The sequence below is a fragment of the Chinchilla lanigera genome, unplaced genomic scaffold (assembly GCF_000276665.1).
Source record: "Chinchilla lanigera isolate Chin_1 unplaced genomic scaffold, ChiLan1.0 scaffold00013, whole genome shotgun sequence".
NCBI classification, from domain to species: domain Eukaryota; kingdom Metazoa; phylum Chordata; class Mammalia; order Rodentia; family Chinchillidae; genus Chinchilla; species Chinchilla lanigera.
In genome coordinates, this window is record NW_004955414.1 from 3,221,769 (window position 1) to 3,244,491 (window position 22,723).

The 22,723-nt window shown below is 35.4% G+C and overlaps 1 long non-coding RNA gene across 1 annotated transcript; it reads left to right on the forward strand.

Moving 5' to 3' along the window:
- Positions 1 to 671: 671 nt before the first annotated feature.
- Positions 672 to 5,540, forward strand: LOC102030409. The gene is made up of 2 exons (XR_260150.1): positions 672 to 749; positions 5,305 to 5,540. It is a non-coding gene; the product is annotated as an uncharacterized LOC102030409 (long non-coding RNA).
- The last annotated feature ends 17,183 nt before the right edge of the window (positions 5,541 to 22,723 follow it).

Here is a 22,723-nt window from a genome sequence, read left to right on the forward strand (position 1 = left end):
AAAATATCCTAACAATAAAGTACAGAAGAAAACTTTTATTTCTCATAATTATTACTTAATGACATGAAAACAGTTTGACAATGCAACATAAGAAAATTTAATAACCATAGGCTTGTTCCTATATACTAATATTCTATTATATAATGTGATTTATTATAGAATAATCTATAAATAATATTCTAATTTAATTAATTATAAAATTAATATTAACTAATTTCCAATGGATGGTTACTTTGATGACTCCAGTACCCAAGAATGGTATTTCTATCCATGATGTCATTCTTTGCTAAATGATAAACAACTTTTATTAAAAGAAAAAAAGATATAATTGTGAGGCCCTGAGTTCAATCTCCAGTACCGAAAACAAAACAAAAAGTAAAACCAACAAAAATGAAATACATTATTTCATCTATTTCAAAGCATAATATTCCTGGAAGAATTCCATAAATATTAAAATTATGGAAAGAGTATAAGTTTAATGTTATACAGAAATGAGTTTTACTATTATATATCTATGGACCTGTTTTCACATAAACAAATATACACAATGTGTTCGGGAGCTCCATGGAATAGCGAACGTTTTGATGCTAGCATATTTTCCTGTCACCCCATCCCCATGACAGTAGTGACGTTGTCCTCATTGTGACAATGAAAAATACACTGATGACTGTCTGGAGCAGTGAAAGATGGAAAGTAATTACACGTGCAGGACGAAGCCAGCCCGAGAACACGGGAGCTCCTTGAAGCAGGTAAACAAGTCGATGTAGCTTGTTAACTGATTGCTGAACAGTGAGGCGAAAATTAACCAACCCCTTGAGGGTATAAATAAATGCTCTACTGTTCTTGAGTAGTTCCCCTTCTTCACAGAAAGAGAGGACCTCCACTTGATCCCAGCTTTTTGTCTCTTGTCTAATTTTTTCCTCATTCTCACTGCCATTCCTTCCCGGGATACAGCAAGAACCCAACGGATGCCTACAGAGGACATTGTGCCCCACTGAGATAGAGTGAGGAAGGGAGGATGTGGATTCCCTGCTCAACCTCCTGTTGTGTGTCTTTCTCTGGGCTATAGTTTTAGAGATCTAAATAAAAACAATAAGAGTTCTGAAAAAAAAATGCAAAAGAAACCAGTATTCCTGAAACAATAATCTATTTCTAAGGCTTGTCTTTATTAAGAGTCAACAAAAAACACAAGATGGTGCTGATTCTGATGTAAGCTAACATGAAGAGAAAGACACCAAGTCCAAGACACGTGGTGGCATGGTCATCCAGATAATACAGTTATTTCATGCACAAAATTTCACTACATCAACAATAGACTTATGACCAGTGTTCAGGAAATACATTGATAATTTACATCAGGGATTGTAGATAATGGAAACAGAGTGGTAAGCGGCAATTCCACCAGATCTGCACTTACTGTTTTTGTTCAAATCACTGATAAGGACACTAAAAAGCTCCAAATTTAGCAAAACAGTTTCCCAGTAATGATGAAAACAATATTTTTAAATTTACTTTCTGTTTAAATTTCAGTTAGAAAGCAACAATTTCTGCTTTCTGCTTGCTGTACAGGTATTATCAGAAGAAACATGGATTCCTGACGTGAAAGACAAAATCACAGAAGTTCAACATTCTTGTAAAACTCAAGGGGATTTTATTTATTAATATACTTTTGAAGCTTGAGATGAAAGCATAACACACAAAAATAGACAAGAAAAACCAGTATCTGAGTTTGAAAATGGAATAAATGACCGTACAGGGATTCATAATGCCCTTATCTATATTTATAGGAACATATATCAATCATTATAACTCTTCATCCAATCTTCTACTTGTAGTTTGACCCTTAATACATTTACTAAATCCTTCATATTCTCATATGTATTTTAGTGGGAAGGAAGATTTAAAAATCTTCCAGCCCTACTATCAAATTTAGCTCTTCCAAATTATGTCACAGTATGAAGTAATGCCATAATACCTTGTTTTAAAATTTTAAACAAAACCTGGCTTTTTTCAACTACACCAAAATGTTTGGAGTTATCAAAAATTTTGAGCTTTAATTTGCCTTATATATCACTGCTTTTCTTGAAAGCTGAGAGAGAACATTGGAGAAAACATGGCAGGTTAAGTAACTGGTTAAGGGGAAAGAACAGGAATATGCTTTCTGGAAATCCATGTGCTGGGTATTGGCCCACACCTCCTCTATATATGATATGAGTGCTGCCTGAGGGTTGGGCAAAAAAAAAATTGACATGGGCAAAACCAAAGCCGGGTCTGAATCTTTTCCATCACACCTGGGACAAATCACTTAACACATACACACACACATATATCCATTTTGAGTGCTTCTTCCCCTAATAAGGTAACCAAAAGTCTTTAAATGGAAGATGTCAACTCTTATTTTATTAATAAAATATTATTTTTCTTTTTAGAATAATGATTCTGTGACACCTATCCCCAGGCCACTATCCAGTAAGAAAGAGAAAGCACTCATAATAGTTGCCTGTATTTCAATTGATTTATTGTTAATGCTGAATATATTTCTTAATGACTTCAAGCTTGAACAGCCCTGTAAAACCACAAAACTTGATGTTTGGGATTTATTTTTCCTTCCAGATAAAATTTCAAGTATGCTATAAGCAATTAAAGTGAATGGAAAGCCTTTGTTTCCCTTTAGGCCTTTTACAAACTTTTAAAAATATATCACCGTCTCTTCAACATGAAATAGTCTCCAGCTGGGAAACTATGCTGGAGTAAAACAGTGGGGATTGAGTCAGGTTAAAAAGCTGCCTGCAGAGATCATCGAGAAACTTTATGAGGCGAAGAACAGGAAAAACATTTACTCCACAAAATTCTAGCTTTGGGGTGGAACTAAGTATTTTTAGGCAGAATGACATCAACCTTGGATATGAGAAGTACAGAAATCCAATTTTTCATTAAAATGGTTCACAAAGAGAAACAATAATTACCAAATTAGAAAACATTAAAAAAAATTGCTGGACATTTGTAGTTGTAAAGGCACTGGGGGGTGACTCTGCATTCTCTTCTTATAAAGGGGTTGACTTAAATCCTTGAATACTAGGAAGACTGAAGGATTCTCAGGCCATGCAGGCTGGCTGCACTTGTATTTTCTCCATTCTAAAATCTCAACTGTTTCCAGGTTATTCAGTTCACATGGAATATCCTTTTACATTTTCCTAAGCAATAAATTATATTAGGTTTTGTGTGCCCTAACATTTCTCAAGTAGCTCGTCTATTAGAGAATGCTATCACTATTACATTTTCCTCTCCTGTAGACATACATACATATTGTTTTCTAGGTTTGGTTTTGGATCAGTACTAGAAAACAATATGCAAGAAGTGAATCTGAAGGAATTTAAAGGACAACATAACTTTAAGATGATGTACAAAGAAATATTAGAGCTTTATTCCTTTACAATTTTTATGTGCATAAAAGGAAGCAAAATATACCTTCCTTCCTTCCTTTCTTTTTCACTGCAATGCTGCGGATTTGCTTAGCATGTGCTTACATAGTGAGGCTTCCTCCTGGCTTCTTCTTCTTTCAAGATCAGTGATATGCACTGATTTTGAGACTTCATGTCAGTAAGAAGAGACTAAACTTGAAATTAGAAAGTAAGTACTAGTAAATATTCAATATCAACTTTCTCTTCAGGACTGCATGTGAGAAGGTGTTGAACTACAAGAATGTGGGTTTTATCCTTAATCATTCTACAAAATAAAAGAGAAACCTGAAGAAAATCACTTTCCCTGATTAGATAACTTGTATTATCTCCTTTAACCTTGACTTGCTTTATTATTTATCCAGGCTTTGTTATAGTCACTTTCTCATCACTGATTGAGAAGTTACTTGCAAGTCACAATTTAAAGGAGGAGAGGTGTACTTTGGCTCAGTTTCAGAAGTTTCAGTTCATGGTTGGCAGGCTTACACACAGAAATGGCAAGGTGGAAGGACTTTGTAAAGTTGTTCACATAAATGTGACAAGAGATCAGAGAAATAAGAAAGGACTAGGGGAGTTTGCCACATATTTTCAGGTATCACTCCCAGTGATCCACCTCTGCTGACAAGATTCCATGTCATGAGTCAACTACACTGTTCCCCAAATCAAATCACTTTCAAACCAGTGAAACCTCTGGGATCTTTTTAGATCCAAATTTTGTTATGCATGAATGAGTACATTTCCCTGTAGTGGACATGATCTGTGTTATACTAAAAGATCTAAGAACTAGAGTTATTTCTTTTCTTCTTGAAAATACAAAATTAACCACAGTGAGAAATGTTGGTATAGGTAAGATCAGGGATAATGGCAAAGTAGGAAACTCAGATCAGATTCTCCTCAGAAATGCTGAAAATTCCAGCAAAACCTCTCCAAACCAAGCTTAACAGAAGTTAAAGAGATAGTTAAAGGTCTAAAGCAATCAGGCCAACACTTACCCTAAAGAAAGATAATTTTTAAATGGCAGAAAATATTTGTTGCATTAGAGTTGACTCTTGCTTCCTCCCTCTCCCAGGCATAGTAGTAGCCTTCAAAACTGTAACTCAGGTTCCATTGTGACTGTCTCCTATATGAAATAGCAGAGCAGATCTTACTCATAAGAAATATTTAATTGTCTTTTTGTCTGTATGTTTGGACTTGAAAGTTCACAAAAGAATAAAACCAAAAGACTTCTTTTTAACCTAAGCAGAAATTCTAACAGGGAGTAAATGTAATGGAAACACTAAAAGACACATAAGAATCTGCTACCACATAAGCAAAGAGAGACACTTTAATCAAGGAATTGGCACACTAAAAGTCTGGAGGAAAATCAAGGAGTGAGATATTCAAAAGTTTCCAAATATGGCAGAATATGTACAATAATACATGGGTGACCAGGGCTTAGTGAAATGTCTTCTTTCAACCTTACCTGATGATTGCTCACATTCTATACTAACAAGAGGTAAATGCAAACACAGAGTTGAAAGCACATGGCTAAACTATAAGAAGTGCCACAACACAGATCCAGTCTTGAAAGGCTGAGAGAAATTTCTTCTCTATCTTGTCTTATTTTCATTCTTCTTTCTTGTTATCTTTTCTACATATTTAAAGGAAACTTTTTGACAACACTTCTGGCAAATTCATAAGATAATGAAATACAAATTTCATTAATAACACATAAGAAGTACAGTCCTTACAAAATCTGTATTTAAAAAGTCACTGAAAATAAATGGAGTACTCCAGTATAAAACACCCAACAACAGTCAATCCAGGAAAGTAGAAAGAATTTAATTCTCTTTATTTCTTTCCCCAGCATTGGAGATTGAACCCAGGGCTTCATGGATGCCAGACAAGACAAGCACTTCATACACCAAACTACACTTCCAATCCAAGAATTTTATTTTCAAAGATCCTATTATAAAACTCAAAATGTTAGGCTATTGGCCAACCACGAAAGAAACAAAGACTTGAAGTGCCAACAAAGAATGTTGTGTGTACCAAAAACTGAAAGTAGAAACTTCAACAAATAAATATAAATCATGAAACTAAGTAAATCAAATGAAAAAATTAATTAATAAAACGGTTTCTGAGACTCAAAGTCACTGAATATATTAGTCAATATTTTAATTGTCCTAAATATAGTTAGAGAAAGGAAAACTATGGAAAAAAATCTAAAGGAAACAAGGATAATTATATCTCAACAAATTGCGAATATAGTGCAATAGAAGTTACTGAAAAAAATTACACAGAAATTTCAGAATTGAAAAGTACAAGAATTGAAATAAAAATTTTACTAAAGAAGTTTAGCAGCAGATTTAAATAGACAAAGAAAAGCACATTTAAAAACACCTCAAGTGAGACAGTGCAGGAAGCACCCAGGACTCAACAACTGTCTTAGCCAGAGGAACCTGGTGCCTGGTCCATCCCCCTACACCACAAGAAGTGCCTGGGACTCAGCAACTAGAATGGCCAGAGTAACCCAGATGCCTGGCCCATCGTCCTACACCATAGGAAGGTCAGATAGCGCAGGAAGTGCCTATGGCTTAGCAACTGGTTTGGCCAGAGGAATCCAGATGCCTGACCCATCCAGCTACACTGCGGGAAACACCTGAGACTCAGCAACCAGTTTGGCCAGAGAAATCCAGGTGCTTGACCCATCTCCCTGCACCACAGTAAGGGCAGCCAGCACAGGAAGCACCGGGGATTCAACAACAAGCTTGGCCAAAGGAACTTGGTGCCTGGCTCATCACCCTGCATGGCAGGAAGAGCCTGGGACCTAGATACCAGCTCAGCCAGAGGAACCCAGGGTAAATCCACTATAAAAAAGGGAAACACTTGTATACAATCTCCTAATTTATGACTGGTTTTGTTACTTAAATATAGACTTTGCTTCTATGGTCTTAAGTACAAAATCAATAGTTACCATATTCTGTCAATTTCCAAGATTTTCTTCATGCTATCATTGTTTCTAATTGTTCTACTGTAGCTAGGGTATCATATCTCTTGTAACCACTTGTTCTCTTTGGGAAGCTGTAAGGTAATAACCTCACCACAACCCTATACCTAAAGACTGAGGACAGAGCCAAACAGCAATCAAACAGCAATCAACATCCCACACTCAATTAATCAGGAAGGTAGGATCTTGAGACATATAGAAGTTAAGAATCTCTGACACACAGAAGATAGCCCTGAAGAACAGACTTTGCCTAGAGAGGGCTAAATACCAGTGAAATACCTACCTACTACCTAAACTCATAAGTATCATAACAGAAAACAGAACAAAAATTTCTTTTGGAAATAGAAAATATCAAGACAAAGGAGCAAAATGCAAGCTCAGACCTCCAGCCCTTCCAGAACAAGTCCAAGAGACATCAATATAGAAGAAATTGAAAGGCACACACCTGAAATTTCTAAAATGATAGCAACTGAAGTAATGAAGCAACTCCAGGAGACTATATAGAATAACAGTGGTGATCGTGTACATGCTTATCTTATAAGTTTTACTCAATTTAGTATGGTGTTGGCTGTTGGTTAGCCATAGATGACTTGTATCAGATCTAAATCTGATAAAAACAATAATAATGAAAACAATCTAACTAAATTTTCTGTAGGATTTTTATCATGAATGGGTGTTGTACTTTGTCAAACACTTTTTCTGCATGTATTAAGATGATCATATGATTTTTTGCCCTTTTCTCTGCTAATATGGTATATTTCATTTATTGATTTGCATATATTGAACCATTTCTGCATCCCTGGGATGAATCCTCATTGTTTGTGGTGAATAATTTTCTTGATGTTTTGCTACATTTTGTTTGCCAGTATCTTACTGAGGATTTTGCACCTATGGATGATTGACCTGTAGTTCTCTCTTTCTCTTTTTGTTTTTGGTTGGTTCATTCTCTTGTTTTGTTGTCAGAATATTACTTGCTTTCAGGAAAGACTTTAGGAATCTTGCTTTCCTTTCAATTTCATTAAAGAGTTTCACTAATAGTGTTATTAGTTCTCTAAACTTCTTGTAGAATTTATCAGTGACTCCATCAGGAACTGGACATTTTTTTGTCGGTATGATTTTTGTTCCTTCTTAAATTTCATTGACTGATCTTAGTTTATTTAAAATTTTTATAGCTCCTTGATTCAGTTTTGTTAACTCATACATATCTAAATATCTATCCATTTCTTCTATATTTTCCATGTTATTTTATTTGAATTTATTTTCGAGTTAACTCTATTTCTTCAATTCATCAAATTGCTGGCTCTTGTTTTTTGATGCATTCTGCCAGCCTGTTTCTTTTCTTTGGTAAATAGAGACCATTTACTTTGATGGTTATACTTAATATGTATTGGCTTTTCATATTTTTTTTCTAGTGTTGGTTCTCTGGCTCTCCTTTTGTTTAATTTCTTGTCCTGCCTGTTGTCTTCTTTCTGTTGGTGTTCTTGGAATTGCGGTCTTTATCTCTTTTTAAAGCATCCTTCAGAATATTTTGTAGAGCTGCTTTGGTGGTGATGAATTTCTTCAATCATTCTTTGCTATGGAAGTATTTTATAATTTCATTTATTCTGAAAGATAGTTCTGCAGGTACATCAGTCTGGGTTGAATGTGGTTTTCTTTCAGGACTTGAAATATTTCACCCCAAGCTCTCCTTGACTTATGAGTTTGTGTTAAGAAGTCTGCTTTGATTCTGGTAGGTTTTCCTTAATAGGTGATTTGTTCCTTTTCTCTAACAGCTTTTAATATTTTGTTCATATGCTGAATTTTTGGAATCTTCATTATTATTTTCCATGGTATAGACTTATTATAATCATAAGTAATTATAGTATAATTATATGCCTCACTTATCTGTATATCAAAATCTTTTACTATGTTTGGGAATTTTTCTTCCACTGCTGATGTGAGCAGATTATTTTCTTGTTGTTGTAATTTGCACTGATTCCTGATTTTCCATTGACTCTATTCAACCGTATGTTGTTTTTCTTTTCATCATCTTCTAGCTGAGGATTTTTTCTTGGTCCCTTACTCATCAGGTAGGGAGCAGTTTTCCGGTGAGTTGCCCCTGTGTGTGGTGGCAAAATTTGCTGCCAGGCTGCAGTGTCCTCGTTTTGGAGGAAGGCAAAACAAATGTGGGTTCTTATATCCCAAACCTATCTTGTGTGGCTTGAGTTAGCTATATTTCAGTCTACAAGTTTCTTGGAAGCTTCCAAAAAGATAGTCCTTCTCCATGCACAGGAGAGAGACCCACAGGCAGCCCCTTGAGCTGGATCACTTCATGAAGTCCTATGTCTATGTTTTGTTTGATCTCCAAGTCTCTTATTTCAGATTGATTTTGGCACCAGGCTGCATGTTGCTTCCAAATGTCTCTGTTTTTAGCTTATTTTCTCTGAGTATCTCCAGTGTGGCTCCCCCACTATGCAGCCATGTTTAACTTAGATATCATATTTAGGAAACTAGTTTTTTTTTTTACATTTAAAACAAATTTAGCAAGAATATTTTAGAGGAAATATATAAATATTTAATATTAAATCCTCTTTTAGAAGATAGTAAGCTGAACCTTTCAGAAGTGTGATCTTATTACTTAATACATAGTAAATTGAAAAGTTTTACTGGAAACTATTTTCAAGTTGAGTGGCATATTTGTATTAAATGCAGTGAAATGTATTCTCCGTCTCAAAACATTTTCCAAATTCATTGCAATATTCAGCTATACTAATACTTTCTATGTCACATATATCTAGCTGCATTGTAGTCAGCTGAGCATTTCATTCAGAAAACTCTCATCATGTACCAATCAGGATTTAATAAGTAACACTAAACATAATGGAATAAGAAATTTATCATACAATTTGAAACATTAAACAATACAGAAGGACCAATTAAAATAAATGTGTCAAAGGGAAAGTTGAATGATCAGAGAAAATCAGCCAGCATTGGAACAGTTCGAGTTTACAAATTTAGAAAAATAGGTATGTCTAGCTGCTACAGTGGGGCTATGGCAGGAGGTTGGTCTTTATGGCAGATTTTAGCTGTACCTGGCTTCTTCCTGATTTCTCAGGGCAGTGTGTGTCAGTCTCTGTTGGTCAGCAGGGTGTTACTCACAAAAAAAGAAAGCTAGTTCTTTCCTCTGGAAAAGGCACTTTGCCTCTAACCAACAGCTTGCAGACCACAAATGTTCTACCTTTTTTTAAATTGCACATAATGACAAGTTTTGCCAACTAGAACTCGAAACTGTCACATAAGTTTGTGGAAATTATTTTCAAAATAATCCAGTTATCTGTGGTTGGCTTGATGGTTCTTTAAGCATATAGAACTTCTAAATGAAGGCAACAGCAAAGCCATGCTTCTTTCTAAAATGACATAGCAATCATTTCCCTTATACAGTCAAAATATATGAAGCATATGAAACTGTCCCATTTTGATACTTCAAAGGTCAAATTATCAATCTTGAGATGATGTTCATTCTTTTTCTAGCAGTCACAACTTTTCCTGGCATCCTGAAACTTAAATGTTGAGATATAAGGATAACTTTTATGACACATCTTATGTGTATATATGTGTGCATGTGTGTGAGAGCTCTCATAAGTATAATAGACCGCATTACTTATCAAATCTTCTACTTACTTCCTTCTGCCTCATCTTGAAAATCAGACTTTACATCATAAAGGAAGTACTTTCAAATTTTAGAAAAACTCTACAAATAGTTTATCATGGATGAGATTGAAAATTCTCCTAGTGAAGTTTAAAGAAAAAACTACTAAGGCAAATGACCTTCTATTGCTGGAATATATAGAGTTATTGTAAACAGTATTTTTGGTGTTTTAAGTATTTGTGGACATTGGCTGCACATTAAAATCACCATAAGGAGTTTTGGACATGCCTGAGCATGCATCTATGCTGACAGTGACTCAGGTGATTGTCAAATACAATAAAACTGGAGCAACTTCCACTGCTATCTAGCCTTAGATAGCAAAACTTATTTCACATTCTCAGAGAAGAAGAGTTATGCAAATTGGTTCAATTATTCTTGTATTAACTACAGTATTATTGCAATTAAATTACAAAATTATCAATACCTTTACTGACTTTTACATTAAAATGTTGTACAAACATAATCAAAATGTAGACTTACTGCTTAGTCACAGCACTTTCCAATACTTTCCCTACTAACCAGGAAGTGTATTACTTTGATGATCATTTCCATTTTGTCCAAATAGATTGGGTGCGTTACTGAAGCACTGTCATAAAACACTTCATAATCAAAAACCAACATCTCACTAGAATGAAATTCCTTCATTTTTTAATCTTTTAATTGTCTTTTAAATACAACTGAATCCCTTTTATCTTGAATTTGAATTCATTATAAGTTGCAGCGAGGTCACACATTGGAATGGTCAAAAGGATTTTTTCACTTGTTGAAAAAAATATATATCAGAGTTTCCTTAACTTGAAATTTCAATTGTCCCATGTTCTTGATCAGCACTGAGTCTGTACAAATGAATACAGAAGAATACTAGAGAATTCCAAATAAATCTTGCACTAATTGGACTGTTTTCACTGGATCTACATTTAGAAGAAGATTCTGCTTTGTTTTTTTGCTTTGCCTTGTTTTGTTTTCAGTAAATAGATAACTGATTGATAGATACCAAAGGAGAGAGTCCAGAAAATTAAAAGAAAGTCTATTTAATGATTTATTCTAAGTTTAATAATTTCCCTGAAAGCTTCTCCCCAGTACTCCCTTATTTTCTAAGCAGAGATAGTTTAAAAGAATTATGAGTACTAAATATACTTAAAAGTCCTTCTTTATAATAAAGATATTTATTGTGAGATAGTCACCTCAAAAATGAGGGCAATAAGAGTGCAAAAAGCAATAACCATAATATAATTACACTACTCCTTATTAAAATGTTCCACCATTTGCTACAGATGCACAGTTCATGGTTATAGAAAGGGGTAATTTGTTTAATAATATATTCAGCCAGCTACACATAATGTGATTTAATCAGTACATTATATGCAGGCTTTAAATGTAAAGTATCTCAACTGACCAAAATTAATTATTAACAGTTTACAGTCACTGAACAGTTATGAAGGAAGGAGAGAGGAGGAGATACATTTGTCTCCACATAAATCTTCTTAGTTTTCAGGTATATCTAAACACGAATATTCTGAAAACCACCTGGCATGTAAAAGAATAAGAGCTCTACTTGTGTTACACAAAATCAAAGCAATTCTTGTGATTTGACGTTGGTTAGTGTAGGTTGTAAGTTCATGTCATTTGAGAATACACTGGTCCCTTGTTCTGGCCAAAAATCTCTCATCTCTCATATCACACATTGACTCTATCACATCCCTTCAGCCAAACTGCCAAAATATAATTAGAATCTGACCATTTTCTACTCTTGCTATCCTGTTCCAAGCCACTAATTTTTCACCTGATTATTGCTACAGACTCTTGTTGCCATTATCAGTATTTGCCATTGACTTTTTAAATATCTTCTCAACTGAGAAGCCAGGATGATCCTGTTAAAATGTAAAAGAATTCCTGGAGTAATGCTCTAATGACTTTCTCATTAAAAAAAAAAAAGAGTAAGAGCGAAGGACTTAGAATAACAAGGCAAACCTTCTTGGTATTATCTGGTTTCAGTTATTTCTCTGACCTCATCTCTTATTACTCTGCCTCTTGTTCATAATGGTCCAGACTTATTAGCCTCCTCTCAGTTTCTTCAGTACACTAGACACCGTACTCCTTAGATTTGTACACTCCCTGGACCAGTGTGGGGTATCTTTCCCTCAAATATCCTGATAGTTTATTTCTTGATGTCCTGTAGATATTTCTCAAAAATCAACTTTCATTTACTTCTTTCCTAATTATCCTATGAAAAATTGTACTCAACTTTTTGTTCTCAGTATTTATGACTTTATGTCACTTTTTTACTTACATATCTACAGTATATACTCTTATCTGAATGTTCAGTGGTATATCTCTACCATCTGGCATAGAGTAACAAAATGTAAAAATGAGCAACAAACCCAACCTTGACCTATACCTTGGGTGTGTCAAATAGCACTGTTTCCTTTTAATGTAAAAGTAGTAGTTAAGACGATCATTTTCAAATTTGAATCAATAGTTAAGAATGGTACATACCTATCATTCTAGCTCTCTGGTTGACTGAGGCAGGAGGATCACAAGTTCAAACCCATCATGGACAAATTAAAGATTTAGAGTCTATTTCAAATTTTTAAAAATTCAATTTAATATTAGCTACTAATTGCTGCATAAAAAGTTGTGCCCTGAAACTCAATAATTAAGTTTTAGCTTGTAAGAGTATAAATTATTTGGTTAGTTCCATTCATCTGTGCTATATTCACAGACTTTGACTCATATTGCTCATGGATCTATGGCTAGCTGGGTGTTAACTGATGTTGCAACACATGTTTTCTCCTCCTCCATCGGGTTATCTTGGAGGAGGACCACATGGTTATTTTATGTGTCCAGATGAGAGAGTGAAACACAGTTTCTTGCAATCTAACCTCAGGGTAATACATCTTCTTTTCATTCTCATTCTGTAGCCAGTGCAAGTCACAAGGAAGCCCAGATTCAAGGGGGTGGTGAGGAAAGAGAGTCCATTATTGACAGAGAAGGAGCAAAATTACATTGCAAAGACCACCTGCTATACAAACATTTCAACAATACCACTATGGTCATGAATCATTTAATATGATAGCAATATATAAAGTTCATAAGATGATTTTTTACATAATATTGTCAAGCTATAACTATTATTATCAATTATGAAGGAACATATTATTAGATGTTCATGTGGTATGCAAGGCCTTACCAGGAACAAGATCTTATACTAATATGCAATAATATTCAAATTTTATTTCATTTTCATACTCTGAAGGGTGCCTTGTAGTTTAACCTTTTCTTAAAGTATAGTGATTAGCTTAAATTCTTTGATTACTAATTACTGAAGATATCCTGGACACAACTAGTTATATATACGGCTTTGGTAGGGCTTTGCACAAACACTGTAAGTGAAGCACACATCAAAATCGAATTAAAGAAGTTAATATTTTTGCTAATTCCACACTCGTGTTTGGATGAGAGAACAGTGGTCTAAACACAAATATATGTTCTGCATATATTTGGGTCTTTATACACAGTACTTTTAAACTTTGAAATTTGATTCTTAATTTCCTCTGCTATTTTCTGTCTTCCTCCACTTTCTGACTTTCTTCCTATCCTATTATGCACATCCAAAATGAGGTAAAAGCATGTGATTGGGCATCATAATTACAATAATGACTGACTTCAGAGATAGGAGAAAATAGATAAGAACACTTCCACCTTTGAAGTAGCTCTTTGTGTTTGATTAGAATCATCTTGGTATGGCTCTGATAGATTTAAAGCCATCCTGCTTTGTCTGAATGCATTAAAATACATCTCAAAAATGAAAGAGTAGTGTGGTTATATCTGAAAATTTTATGTACTGAGTAATGCATAAAAGGGTTGGTCTTTGTGTCTTTTATATTCTCATTGCCTGAGTATTACAGAAAGAAAATATAGTAAAAAAATATGCCACTATATTAAATGTGATACTGAGTTGTACTGCTATTAAAATGTAACAATTCTTTGAAATTTTGGAAATATTCTCTATTATCTTGTAACTTCAAAGTCCAGTTTAGGATTCCAATGTACAATAAATTTCTAGAAGAGCTATCAGTTCAGTTTGATGTCTCTGGGTAACAGAATCAAAAACTAAGGGGACATATCTAGTTGAGATTTTCACCTCAGACTGAAACCCACTACTTTTTGTGAAGAGCAGCTTCATATAGGAGTTATAGCAAAAAAATACCTTCTCAGAATTTCTGACTACTGGAATGTAGCAGCAAAGAAATAATTGGCCCTATCTCCCCATTCTGAAATAGTTTGTGAGTCTCTCATTTTAGGGGACCTGCCCTGTCCACTTCCTTAATGTTCCGGACATTTACTGGGCAAACTTTCCAGTCAGAAATTTTTTTTTTGTTTGCATTCTGTTTTGGAAGCAGGACTCTATCTTTTATTCCTGCTAATGTTCATCTTGTTATCCATGTATCTGAATAAATATACTGGCTCTGAGATTTCTTTTGGAATCCTTTTATTACTTCTCGGCACCTGGTGCCTGGTCTATAAATTATTTCAGATTACCAACTTTCCAGATGGGTTACCACATTTCAACATCTAATCTGCTTATTCTCCAACTTTTCTTTTCATCCTGTCAATTCAGAGATTTAGATACCAGAGGGGTAGCTGTCTGCACTACCAAGAGGTCTCCAGTTTTATCTGTGTATTTCCATTCAAACAGCTTTGCATTGAGATACTAACTCAGATACTAATAAAAGATCACTCAATCCATCTGTATTCTATTGTTTCATTTACACTTAGTATGAAATAGTTCATGTAGGAAAAAGGCAGTGGATTGTAAACGTTCATATCATTAAATACAACCTATCAATGAACTGAACTAAGGAGAAGAAACAGAGTGTTTTGATAACTGAATACCAAGGTATAACATGAAAAACCAGTACTTGTTTCTTTTTTTTATTTTACAAGTAAAAGAATGAAAACATTAAGAAACAGACAACCATTTACAAAAGAGCACAAGAATAGTACAAGCAATACTGAATTACAAACAAGGTGACAGGAAATTAACAATGATTGTTGCATTACATATTGATAACTTCAAAGTGGTTACTGAGGAAAACAAATATAGACATGCAAGATTGATCGAAATAATTAACATTAACTGTTCCTTTCAATAAAGTGATGAAAATCAGTAGTACGACTATGTTTGCTATCCTGTATATGCGTGTGCATATGTATATATATATATATATATATATATATATATATATAATTTTACCCTTCTTTCTTTTCTCTTTTCCCTCATCCCCTTTGCTCTTTCCTTTTGAGCAGTTTCCTTTCATTTCACAATGTTTATCATACATCCTAATTTTTATTTACACTTTCAGATTCTTACACTAGTTAGACAATATGTTGCTTACACATGCAGGTCTGATTGATTTCACTTATGAGTATGGTCTCTAGTTATGACCATTTACCTATAAAGGCTCCAGGTTATCTTTCTTTATAACTGAGTAAAATTCCATTATATAATAATGTCACAGCTTTTTTATCCAACCCTCAGTGAATGGACATTTGGGTTGCTTACACAATTTAGCAATTACAAATTGTGCCACTATGAATATGGGTGCACATATATCACTGTGATATGATATTTTCAGCTCTTCTGGGAAAAAACCCAAAAGGGGAATAGCTGGGTCGAATGGGATCTCTAGACCTAATTTGTGAAGAATCTGCAAACTTATTTGCAGAGTGGTTTCACCAGTCTGCATTCCAACCAGCAGTGGAGAAGACTTCCTATTTTTCCACAGCCTCACCAGCATTTGTTATTAGTGGATTTCTTAATGATAGCTATTCTCACTGGGGTAAGATGAAATCTCATTGTTGTCTCAATTTGCATTTCTTGAATGACTAATGATGTTGAACATTTTCTCATGTATTTATTTGCCATTTCTATTTCTTTATCTGAGAAGTGTATATTCTTCTCAGATGCCCATTTTTGGATTAGGTCTTTCAATTTGGGGGCCTGATATTTTTTAATTCTTTATATGTTCTAGATGGAAGACCTTTGTCTGAGGGCTTTCTGTTTTTGATAAGGTTGGCTAGGGGTTTATCAATTTTATTTATTCTTTCAAAGAATCAACTCTTTGATGCATTGATTTTTTTGTAGTGATTTCTTCATCTCATTTGCATTAATTTCTGCCCTGATCTTTATAATCTCCTCCCTTCTTTGAGCTTTGGGCCTGACTTGTTCTTATTTTTCTAAAAGTTTGAGGAGCAGTCTTAGACTATTTATTTGTTCTCTTTCTGTTTTCCTTATATGTGAGGTCACTGCTATAAACTTCCCTCTGAGGACTGCTTTCATTGCATCCCACAGATTCTGGGAAGTTGTATTTACATTTTCATTTGTTTTCAGGTATTTTTAATTTATTCTTTAATTTCTTCTGTGACCCATTGGTTGTTCGGAAGTTTGTTATTTAATTTCCAAGTATTTATGGAGTTTTGGGAGTTCCTTTTGTCATTAATTTCCAATTTCATTGCACTGGAGTTAGGTAATATGCATGGGAGAATTTCAGATCTTTTGCATTTATTTAGGTATACTCTATGGGCTAGAATATGGTCTGTTTTAGAGAATGTTCCATATGCAGCTGAGACAAATGTTGTGGGGTAAAACACTGTATACATCTACTAAGTGCATTTATTTACAGATTTGGTTAAGGTCTGTTATTTCTTTGCTGATTTTTTGTCTAGTTGACCTATCTCTTTGTGTCAAAGGGGTGTTGAAGTCCCTTATGAAAATAGTGTTGTTAATTATTTGGTTTTTCATGTCTGTTAAGATTTCTCTTATGTACTTTGGTGCTCCCATATTTGGTGCATTCATATTTATAATTGTTATCTCTTCCTCTTGCCGTTTTCCCCTAATTAGTATGTAGTGATCTTCTTTATCTCTTTTGATTCTTTTTGGTTTGAAGTTTACATTGTCTGCAAATATAATAGCTACATCTGCTTTTTTCTGGGATCCTGTTGTATGGGGAATTGTTTTCCATCCTTTGACTTTCAGTCTATGGATTTCCTTTTGAGTAAAGTGTGTTTCCTGTATACAGCATAATCTGGAATTTTGTTTCTTAATCCACTCTGCTAGTCTGTTTCTTTTGACCAGTGAATTGAGGCCATTTACATTCATCCTGCCCTGGGTTACAACTGGTATATGTTGGCTTCTCTTTGCCATGTTATTTACTTGCTGTTGGTTTCTTACTTTTGCTATCTATTTAGTTGCTTTCTCTGCTTTCAGGGTTCCTTTCTATTGTTGTTCTTGAGATTGTGGTCCCTTTTTTTCTTTTTCTAGAACATCTTTTAGTACTCTTCATAAGGTTGGTTTGGCACTCATGAAATTCTTCAGTTGTTCTTTGTCATGGAAATATTTTATTTCTCAGTTGAATATGAAGGATAGATTGGTAGGATACATCAGTCTTGGTTGGAAACTGTTTTGTCTCAGGACCTATAATACTCACTTCAAGCTCTTCCTGCTTGGACTATTTGTGCTGAGAAGTCTGCTGTGATTCTGATGGGCTTTCCTTTAAAGGTGTCTGTTTCTTTTCTCTACCAGCATTTAATATTCTGTTCTTTTACTAAATATCTGGAATCTTGATTATTTTATATCTGACTGTGGTTTTATTTTGGTTATAGCTAGTTGGGGCTCTATATACCTCATTTACTTATACATCAGAATCTTTTTCCATACTTGGGAAGCTATCTGCTACTATTTCTGCAAATATTCTTCTTACAAGGGGCTGGGGATTTAGCTCAGAGGCTCAGCACCTGCCTGGCAAGCACAAGGTCATGAGTTCAATTCCCAGTACCAGAAAAAAAAAAAATAATATTCTTCTTATGTCATTTGTGTTGCCTGCTGCTGTTTTGTTGACTCTTATTAGTCTTACATTATTTCTCTTTGCCTCATCTTGCAGCTGTTGAATTGATTTTTGCTAGATCCTTGTTGATTTCAAGAGATCCTTCCTTTCACAATCATTAGCTGCCATGCTGTCTGCAATATCTGAGATTCTATCTTAAGATTCGTTCAAGTGATTTTGCCAGTTTTCAGTGGAAGTTTTGATTTCCTGGATATCTCTTTGAATTTGTTTCATGCATTCTAGTTCTGTTCCTTATTGTCCATTTAATGTTTTCCATCGTTTTCCTATGTTTATCTTTATATATATATGTGTATCTTCTTTAGATGTGCTGAGCAGTTCTTTCATTATTGATGTCATTCTTTTTTTTAACCTGGGTGATTATTTCTGATTTGATTTCTTCTGTGGCCTGATAGAGTTGTTTCTTTACTTTAGTTGTGATCATTTCAGATTTTTCAAGTATGTGACTTCCAAGTTCTCCTATGTCAATGTCTCCTGGGAGGGAAGGCCTCACCTCCCAACTGAGAGGTCCACAGAGCCAAGGGCCACTCCCATGCTGCTTCCCCATTCCAAAGGAGCAGGATGGGGTATAGGCACAGGCCTCACCTGCCAACAGAAAGGTCCACAGAGACGGGGCCATTCCATTTCTCCTCTGTGCAGTTCTTGTGTTTGTATTGTAATTTTTTCTAGCCTTCCAAAGCTCTTTTCACAAAAGGATACTGTCTCTGGTTAATTACTTTCTTCTCCCTGAGCCACAATATCTGAAGCATACAGTTGAAACAGGAAAGGTCTGTTTTGTGTTGCAGTTTGTAAACATTTGAGTTGATATTCATCAGATCCAAGTTAGGACACTGTTGCAGAGATGCATGTCAGAGAAGAAAGAGCTCATGCATGGCATGGTGGCCAGAAGCAAGTGGGGAGATAGACCTTTTGCTATGGTTTGTGTCTAGCTGTCCCCCCACAGCCTCATGTAGTCATGGGGTGGCTTAGAGCTTTTGATTGACTCATGGTCCAATGGGATTATGGGTATCAATGCTTGAACTATGCATGTGAATGCTGCACCCATCCTGCCCTGGGTGCAACAGGGTGGGTAGCCTACAGACAATATACAGACAATATAAAGGAAGGAAAAAGACTTGCTTGGGGTTGCTCTTCCCATTTTGCTCTTGTTGCTTTTGCTGTTTTCTGTTGCCATGAACTATTGCCCTCTGCCATGTCCCACCATGCCTTGGAGCCAACCAAGTATGGACTGAAACTTCTACAAACTGTGAGCTAAATATACCTGTCCTTCCTTAATTTTGGGTGTGAGATATTTTGTATCAGCAATGGGAGAAAAATAACCAATGGAGAATGTAGTAGCAGAGAAGTGGGATCAATGCTGTGGCTATAACTGACCATGTGGTTTAAGACCCTTTGGAAATGGCTTATGAGAAGTGCTTGAAAAGATTAGGAGATTTCATGTGAAAGAGAACTGCTAGAATGGCTGTTCTTTATGGGAGATTCTGGTGAGAGCTCAGAGGACCAGTAGGCTGACAGAAATCCTGCCAGTAAAGACCTGCTTGTGGAGGATTATGGTGGGAAGAAGGAGTGCATTGGGTGCTGGTTCTCAGATGGTGTATGTCATGGCTTGGCAAAAAGTTAATCTGCATTTTTCTAGCATCCAAATATTTTGCCTGAGATTGTAATTAAGGGGAGAGGGCTGATTATTTTGGGAAATTAAATTTCAAAGCAGTAGAATCTTGAAGTGGCATGGCTATTGTTGGGAAATTTTAGCCAGATTTATGTTGTAAATCAAGGGCAAAGAGCCCAGCTGGATGATTTAAAATGTTGTGAGTTTGGCCAGGAAAAAGTTGAAATAAAGCTGTGAACTGCAAAGATGGGGCTGAGGAGATCTTGATTCCTGAGAAAGAACAGGATAATAGAAAAGATGACTTGAGGACATCACAAGAAGCAATAAGTCTCTACTCTTTGCAGCCTCAAAACTTCAAAAGTGAAAGACTTTGCTTTGAGGAGAAAGCCACAGAGCATTTTGTTCCAGAAGGACAGTGGCAACTGCACCAGTTTCCAAAATGAAGGCAGCTGCACCAGGTTCCAGCATGGTGGCAGCATAAAGAGTTTGTTCCTCAGAAATGGATTCAGAGTCCCCAGCACTCCAGGAATCCAGCACCTACAGCCAAGAGAGAAAGAAGTTGGCCTACTGCTCCAGGTGGCAGCAGACCTCAGCATCATCCATGTGGTGCTGCTTTTACATGCATGCAAAATGCAAAAGTTCTGAGGTTCCATGTAGATGTCAGAAGAAGACCTGGGAGGCCAGGCAGTGTGCCCATGAGAGGGAAGTGTATAAAGCTATAAGTGTGAAGCCAAAGGTGCAGTGGAGAACTCAGAAGTTTGAAAAAATCACAAATGTGGATCATCTAAGGAAAACTGCAAGAATTGAGCAGAATGGGCCTAGGAGAGAAGCTCTGGGAGCTACAACCACCATAAGTGCCATAGAGGTGGAGTCACACAAAGACTTTAGAGTTGACAATTTTCCACAGATTGTTTTGGATGTTCCACACGGAACTACAGGATTTAATATTTGACCTGTTGGATGTTGGTCCTAATGCTTTATATGTCTCTGTTTGTACTTTTTGGAATGGAAATGTTTATCTTGTGCCATTGAGTGTTGAAAGTGTTTAACTTTCTTTTTGTTTGTACAGGGGTTCACAGCTAAAAGTTTGCTTTACATATTGGAGGACTCTTGGGACTTGGACTTTTCAGAAATGCTGAAACTGTTATGATTTTGGCAACATTTGGAGATGGACTAAAATGTCTTTTGCATAAAGGGAAGAGTCTTTGGAAGGTCAGGGGCAGAATGTTATGGTTTGTGTCTATATGTCCCACCAAAGCCTCATGCAGTCATGGAGTGGGTTCCTAGAGTTTTGGGTTGACTCATGGCCCAATGGGATTATGAATGTGAATGCTGGGATTATGAGTGTGAGTGCTACACCCATCCTGCACTGGGTTTCACAGTTTGGGTAGCCTGCATACAAAATAAGGGAAGCAAGAGGCTTCCTTGCAACTGCTTCTTCCTTTTTGCTCTTGCTGTTTTTACTGTCTTCTGCTGTAATGAACTGTTGCCCTCTGGCATGTGGCATGATGCCTTGGAGCCAGCTAAGTACAGACTGAAACGTCCACAAACTATGAGCTACATAAACCTCTCCTTCCTTAATTTTGGATGTTCGGTGTTTTGTCTCAACATTGTTAGAAAAGTAACCGAGAAACCCTTCCAAGCCACAATCATATGGCCAATTTCATCTGACCAGTCTTTACTTTCCAATATCCTTTTAGTTCTAATCCATTGATGTGTGTCACACCTTCATTGTCTAAACACCCCTCACCAAAGGTCTACTTATGAGTCTCACTTATGAGCTTCTGTGCTTTGGGGAGACACTAGTATAAGCTATGAGGCTTTGGGGAGACACTAGTATAAGCTATAATGGACACCAATCTCAATATCTCTATAGAACCTTCTACATTACATCAGTAGAATACTGAACATAAAATTGAGGCCTAGGAAAGTAAACTTTTTCCATTTCTACTTTCCTGTTAGTAGAAAAGCTGTATGATTAAAATTCCAGTCAGGGCAATATGAGAATATACTTCTCCTTTAGTCACTGAGCCAACCAAAATTTATCAGCTTCACAGAAGATGCCCACTTCTGATTCTTCAGCTTTCCCATGTCTCCTTCTTTTTCTTCTTCATTTTTCCTACTTCTTTTCTCTTCCCTTCTTAAATTCTTCTGCATTTTCCTCCTCTTGTTTTTGCTCATGCCAATTTCCTACTTCTCTTTATTTCCCTCCTTTGGCTCTTTCCTCTTTTCTTCCCTTCTTTCACTTTCTTATCTGCTCTTTCCATTCTTCAGAATAATTACTTTTTCCTTTTGCTGATCCAACATTCTACTCCTGTCAAATAGAGAGTAGAACACCTGTCTTTCAAAGTAAGAATCAACACATGCCTATAAATCATGTAATATCCTCTGATGAGTTCAGTCAGTGAAATTTACCTAAAGTAAATGCTAATGGATTTTAGGATTTTAATATGTTGTGATTTATATTTCTATATGAACAAATTTTTAGCATCTGGTAGAGATGAAATGGCTTTAGAAATTCTTGGTAGTTTAATAAAGCAGTGGAAATGATTAAGAATTGCACTTTTAGCTGATAAAATTAAGAATATGTAGAAAAACAAAAACATTCTCTGAATTATATTTCTATAAATTTCTAGGTTTTAATGAATCTTACTAAACTACAAAATATGTTTACTAAAACTCTATTCTCATTAAAAGTAATGGATCCTGGTAATGATTTAGTATAATTGAAAAATTGTGGTAAAATATCTGTATATTATTTGCACTAATAGTTCCTTTCAGATATACCATTTCAATTTAAAACATTTAGACAATTTTCAAAAGATCAAAATTTCTATGTACACCTTTTAAAAGAAATAAAATCTGTTTAAATAATACACCATAATGGTGATAGGTAATATGATACAACGTTAACTAACCATTTAGAGGGGCTGGGGATTTAGCTCAGCGGCAAAAGCGCCTGCCTGGCAAGCGCAAGGTCGTGAGTTCAGTTCCCGGTACCGGAGAAAAACCAAAAAAAAAAAAAACAAAAAAAAACAAAACAAAACTAACCATTTAGATGTGATTTTTCCTATT